The sequence below is a fragment of the Dipteris shenzhenensis genome, chromosome 11 (assembly GCF_047967505.1).
Source record: "Dipteris shenzhenensis isolate YYH24624 ecotype China chromosome 11, Dip_SZ_1.0, whole genome shotgun sequence".
Classification (NCBI taxonomy): Eukaryota; Viridiplantae; Streptophyta; class Polypodiopsida; order Gleicheniales; family Dipteridaceae; genus Dipteris; species Dipteris shenzhenensis.
Genome location: NC_141606.1, coordinates 34,146,834 through 34,153,884, shown reverse-complemented (window position 1 = coordinate 34,153,884; position 7,051 = coordinate 34,146,834).

Sequence of the window (7,051 nt, the reverse complement as noted above, 5' to 3'; positions counted from 1 at the left end):
TGTAAGTCAATTCCACCTAGTTGAAGGTTTGTGCAAATTATTGTGCCCATCAAATATGCTTTGCATTGTCAATCAAGCATAAAACACTGCTTTTTCCTTAGTGTCATGCACAACCATATAAAAACACGGCCCTAGGTGTGTTATTCAAATAAGTACTTATCGGATGGGGGCTCCACTTTGCAAACAAGTCCATTTCAACTATGTTGAGGTGCATGCAAAGTATTATCACCATCGGATATGCTTTGCATGGTCGATCACGCATTATACAACGTTTTTTCCCTAGTGATATGCACATCCGCAAAAAAACACGCCCTTATGTGTGTTATCTGACCAAGTACTTATCAAATGGGTGTGCCTCTTTGAGAACATTTTAAGACCACCTAGGTTGAGGCATAGGAAAAGTGTTGTGCCCATCGGATATCCTTTGCATGGTCGATCGAGCATTAAATACTATTTTTGCTCTAGTGTCATGCACATCCATAAAAAAACACGCTGCTAGGTATGTTATCCGATCAAGCACTTATGGGATGGGAGTGCCACCTTGCATGTAAGTTAATTCCACCTAGTTGAAGGTGTGTGCAAAGTATTGTGCCCATCGGCTATGCTCTGCATTGTCGATCAAGCATAAAACACCGTTTTTTCCTTAGTGTCATGCACAACCATGAAAAAACACAGTCCTAGGTGTGTTAATCAAACAAGTACTTATCGGATGGAGGATCCACTTTGCACGCAAGTCTGTTTCAACTAGGTTGAGATGTGTGCAAAGTATTGTCACCATCAGATATGCTCTGCATGGTCGATTACACATTATACAACGTTTTTTTGGTAGTGATATGCACATCGGTAAAAAAACACGCCCTTAGGTATGTTATCTGACCAAGTACTTATCAGATGGGTGTGCCTCTTTGAGAAAATTTCAATACCACCTAGGTTAAGGCATAGGAAAAGTATTCTGCCCATGGGATATGCTTTGCATGGTTGGTCGAGCATTAAATACCATTTTTGCCTTAGTGTCATGCACATCCGTAAAAAAACACACTGCTAGGTGTGTTATCCGATCAAGTACTTATGCGATGGGAATGCCACTTTGCATGTAACTCAATTCCACCTAGTTGAAGGTGTGTGCAAAGTATTGTGCCCATAGGATATGCTTTGCATTGTGGATCAAGCATAAAACACAGTTTTTGCCTTAGTGTAATGCACAACCATAAAAAACACGGTCCTAGGTGTGTTATTCAAACAAGTACTTATCAGATGGGGGCTCCACTTTGCACGCAAGTATCTTTCAACTAGATTGAGCTGCATGCAAAGTATTGTGACCTTCGGATATGCTTTGCATGGCCGATCACGCATTATACATCATTTTTCCCCTAGTGATATGCACATCCGAAAAAAACACGCCCTTAGGTGTGTTATCTGACACTTATCGGATAGGTCTGCCTCTTTGATAACATTTCAATACCACCTAGGTTGAGGTGTAGGAAAAGTGTTGTGCCCATCGGATATCCTTTGCATGGTCGATCGAGCATTAAATACTATTTTTGCTCTAGTGTCATGCACATCCGTAAAAAAACACGCTACTAGGTATGTTATCCGATCAAGCATTTATGGGATGGGCGTGCCACTTTGCATGTAAGTCAATTCCACCTAGTTGAAGGTGTGTGCAAAGTATTGTGCCCATCAGATATGCTTTGCATTGTCGATCAAGCATAAAACACCGTTTTTGGCTTAGTGTCATGCACAACCATGAAAAAACACAGTCCTAAGTGTGTTAATCAAACAAGTACTTATCGGATGGGGGATCCACTATCCATGCAAGTCTGTTTCAACTAGGTTGAGATGCGTGCAAAGTATTTTCATAATCGGATATGCTCTGCATGGTCGATTGCGCATTATACAACATTTTTCCCGTAGTGATATGCACATCCAAAGTACTTATCGGATGGGTGTGCCTCTTTGAGAACATTTCAATACCACCTAGGTTGCAGTGTAGGAAAAGTGTTGTGTGCATCGGATATCCTTTGCATGGTCGATCGAGCATTAAATACTATTTTTGCTCTAGTGTCATGCACATTCGTAAAAAAACACGCTACTAAATATGTTATCCGATCAAGCACTTACGGGATGGCCGTGCCACTTTGCATGTAAGTCAATTCCACCTAGTTGAAGGTGTGTGAAAAGTATTGTGCCCATCGGATATGCTTTGCATTGTCGATCAAGCATAAAACACCGTTTTTGCCTTAGTGTCAAGCACATTTGTAAAAAAACACGGTCCTAGGTGTGTTATCAGATCAAGTACTTATCTAACCGACATGACACTTTTCATGCAACTCAATAACACCTAGGTTGAGGTGGGTGCAAAGTATTGTGCCCATTAGATATACTTTGCATGGTATATCACGTATTAAACTCCGTTTGTGCCTCAATGTCATGCACAACCATAAAAAAACACGCTTTTAGATGTGTTATCCGACCAACTGCTTATCAGATGGGTGTACCATTTTGAATGCAATGCAATACCATAATTTTTGAGACTCATGCAAAGTACTGTGCCCATTGGATATGCTTTGCATTGTCAAACAAGCATTAAACACTGTTTTGGCCTTAGTGTCATGCACAACCGTCAAAGAACGTGGTCCTAGATGTGTTATTCGACTAAGTACTTATGGGATGGGCATGCCACTTTGCATGTAAGTCAATAATACATAGGTTGAGATGTGTGCAAAGTATTGTGACGATCGGATATGCATTGCATTGTCGATTAAGCATAAAACAACGTTTTTGCCTTAGTGTCATGGACAACAACCAATAAAAAACATGGTTCTAGGTGTGATATTCTAAAAAGTACTTGTTATATGGGGGAGCCACTTTGCAAGAAAGTCAATTTCAACTAGGTTGATGTGCGTGCATAGTATTGTGTCTATCGGTTATGCTTTGCATGGGGGATCACACATTATACTCTGTTTTCCCCCTAGTGTTATGCACATCCGTCAAAGAACACGCTCTTAGGTGTATTATCATACCAAGTACTTATTGAATGGGCATTCCACTTTGCATGGAACACCATACCACCGCTTTTGAGGCACGTGCAAAGTATTGTGCCCATCGGATATGCTTTACATGGTAGATTGAGTATTAAATACCGTTTTTGCCTTGGTGTCATGTACAACCGTCAAAAAACACGATCCTAGGTGTGTTTTTCAAACAAGTACTTATCGGATGGGGATGCCACTTTGCACACAAGTCAATACTGCCTAGGTTGAGGAATGTGCAAAGTCTTGTGTCCATTGGATATGCTTTGCATAGTCGATCACACATTATACACCATTTTGTTTCTAGTGTTATGCACAATCGTCATAAAATACATTTGGAGGTGTGTTATCCGAACAAGTACTTATGGGATGGGTGCACCACTTTGTATGCAAGTCGATACGACCTAGGTTGAGGCATGTACAAATTTTGCGATAATATTAGAAAATTCTCGGTATGCGTATATGTGTGTGTGTGTGGCAAACAATTTTGATACAACAAAGTAAACACCTAGTGCACAAATTATGCACTTCATACCTTGAGTATTGTGTCAAAATAAAAGCTGAAATAAGCTTGTTGATGAAAATAAATACGCCCTTGTAAATACGCCCTTGAATAAAAGCACAATTGTTGTATGACCACAATACGATCGCCTTAACACTTGTGATTTTGCCCACATGTAAGTTTGCAAATAGTATTAAAAATCATATAATAATATATTAATAGTTTACAAATGTGTATAGCAAGTGAGTAATGGGAAGTGGAAGTGGGAGTGAGGGGGGAGGAGTGGAATGGAAGAGGGAAGTAATAGGGTTGTATGATAACAAGTATAAAAAATAGTATAATAATATATTAACAGTTTTCAAATGGCAAGTGAGTAATGGGCAGTGGAAGTGAGAGTGGAGAGGGAAGAATGGAATGGGAGAGGGGGAGGTAATAGGGGAGTAGGATAATAAGGGAGTGAAATGAGTGAGGGGAGTTAATAGGGGATGAAAAAGAGGAGGGTGAGATGGGGAAATATGGGATTTTGGGAAATGGGAGGAGTATGGGACGTGGTGGAAATGTGGGATGGGAGTGGTGGCAATGGGGGAGGAAGAAGAAATGGATGGGGGGAGGGCCAATGAAAGATTGGGATGAGGGATGGGGGTCCAATGGGAGAGGGGGAGTAATGGGAGCCAATGGGAGAGGGGAGAAATGAAAAGCCAATAGGAGAGAGGGGAGGAACGGAAAGCCAATAGGAGAGGAGGAGGAAAACCTAATTTTTCTTATATATAGTCTTCCTTCTTCATTCTCCCCTCATTTCATTCATTGAAGCAAGAAAGCAAGAAAGCAAGGACGAGCAAGAAAATAAGGAAGAAAGAGCAAGAAAGCAAGAAAGAGCAAACTTACAAACTTTTTCCAGGTACTTGTAAATTTTTTTGATTAATTCTTTATCTAGATTTTTTTTTAAAATTTGAAGAGAGAGAAAGAAAGAAAGAGAGAGAGGAACTACAGAGAGAGAGAAAGTTTAGAGAGAAGGAGAGAAGCCTTGGAGGCCGCAGCCTCCAGGAGGAAGAGGGAAGTGGAGGGGGATGAGAGGGAGGAGCCAAGGAGGGAGGGAGGAGCCGGGGGGGGGGGGTTCGAGGGAAGGACGGGATGGAGGGGCGGGGGGGATCGAGGGAGGGAGGGGATGGAGGGGGGGGTTTCCTGGTGGCCGCGGCCGCCAGGACGGGACGGAGGGGAGGGAGGGGGGGTCGAGGGAGGGAGGGGATGGAGGGGGGGGCGGGGAAGGAGGGGATGGAGGGGGGGGAGGGGGGTCCTAGTGGCCGCGGCTGCTAGGACTGCCACCAGGACTCCAGGGAGGGGAGGGAGGGGAGGGAGGGGCGGGGGGCGGGGTCGAGGGGATGGAGGGGAGGGAGGGGAGGGATGGAGGGGGGTGGGGAAGGAGGGGATGGAGGCGGGGGGAGGGGCGTCCTAGTGGCCACGGCCGCCAAGACTCCAGGGAGGGGAGGGAGGGGATGGAGGGGGGTGGGGTCGAGGGAGGGGAGGGAGGGGATGGAGGGGGGCGAGGGGGGTCCTGGCGGCCGCGGCTGCCAGGACGCCAGGGAGGGGAGGGGAGGGAGGGAGGGGCAGGCGGGGTCGAGGGAGGGAGGGGATGGAGGGGGGGGGAGTCCTGGCGGTCACGGCCGCCAGGGGGGATGGAGGGGGGGGGGATGGAGGGAGCGAGGGGATGGAGGGGGAAGGGGATGGAGGGAGGGAGGGAGGGAGGGGGGCAGGGGGGGGTCCTGGCGGCTACGGCTGCTAGGACGCTAGGGAGGGGAGGGAAGGGGGGGGTCGAGGGAAGGAGGGAATGGGGGGGTCCTGGCGACCGCAGCCACCAGGACGGGAGGGAGGGGTGGGGGGATGGAGGGGGGGAGGGGAGGCGAGGGAGAGAGAGAGGGGAGGGGAGGGAGAGAGAAAGGGAGAGGAGGGAGGGGAGAGGAGGGAGCAGAAGGAGAGAGAGGGGAGAGGACGGAGGGGAGGGAGAGAGAGAGATAGAGGGAGGGGAGAGGAGGGAGCGGAAGGAGAGAGAGGGGAGAGGAGGGAGGGGAGGGAGAGAGAGAGTGAGGGGAGGGAGAGAGAAAGCGAGAGAGAGAGTGAGGGGGGAAGGTATGGGAGCGAGACAGAGAGTGAGGGAGAGAGAAAGCGAGAGAGAGAGTGAGAGGTTGGGAAGGTATGAGACTAGAGAGAGAGAGAGATATGCGACTAGAGAGGGAGCTCCATCGCATAGAGAGAGAGCTCCATTAGAGAGAGAGAGAGCCCATTAGAGAGAGAGAGAGCCCACTACATAGAGAAGAGGAGTAGAGGGAGAGAGGTCGAATTCTTACAAGAGCGACAAATAAGATTTGACCTAGGAAAAGAATGAAAGGGACTTACGAGAAGAAAGTATCAAGAAGAATGTTGAACACAAATTTGAATTCTTACAACTAAGAGTAGAACAATCACGAGCTCTTCAACACAAATTTGAATTCTTACAACTAAAAGTAGAACTATCACGAGCAAGAGCGACAAATAAGATTCTTGCTCAAATAAGATTTGACTTACTATCACGAGCAAGAGCGACAAATAAGATTTGAATTATGCGAAGAATGAAAGGGACTTACGAGAAGAAAGTATCAAGAAGAATGTTGAACACAAATTTGAATTCAAATTTATAATGAATTCAAATTTCCCTCTCTTTTTTAAAAATTCAAATTTATGCATTTCATTGAAGCAACCAAGAGCAGAAGAGAAAGGATAATCAGAGCCTTACTTTTTTCACTTTTTCCAGGTACTTGCATTCTTTTTCATTTGTCTTGTAATTCTTTTTCTTTACTTACAATTCTTTTTCAATTAGTTTCTTGTTAAAGTTTTTGAGTTCTATTTCTTAAAATTCGTCTTGTAATTCTTTTTCTTTACTTACAATTCTTTTTCAATTAGTTTCTTGTTAAAGTTTTTGAGTTCTATTTGAATTAATTTCTTATTGAAATTGGTGTTCTAAATTTGAAAAGAGAGATAAGGAGAAAGAGAGAGCTAGAGAGAGAGAGGAGAGAGAGTGTGTGTGTGAGAGATAGCACTAGATTAAGAGAGAAAAGAAAGGAGGGAGAGAAAGTAGGAGAGAGAGAGAGAGAAAGAGAGAGAGAGAGAGAGAGAGAGAGAGAGAGAAAGAGAGAGAAAGATTAAGAGAGAGAAGAGGGGCGGAGGGAGAGAGAGAAAACTCTTGGCAGCCATGACAGCTAGAGGAGGGGGGTTTTTTAGAAGGCATTACAATTCTTTTTAAATTAGTTTCTTATTTGAGTTTTTGAGTTCTATTTTAATTAGTTTCTTATTTATATTTGAGTTTGTAAATTTGAGAAATCAAAGAGAATAGGTAGGGAGAGAAAGAGAGAGGAGAGAGGGAAAGAGAGAAATTAAGAGAGAGAAGAGGGGCTCTTGGCGGCTGTGGCCGCCAAAGGGAGAGAGAGAATAGAAATGAGAGAGAGAATGAGAAATGAGAGAGGAGTAGGGAGGGAGAGAAAGAGAG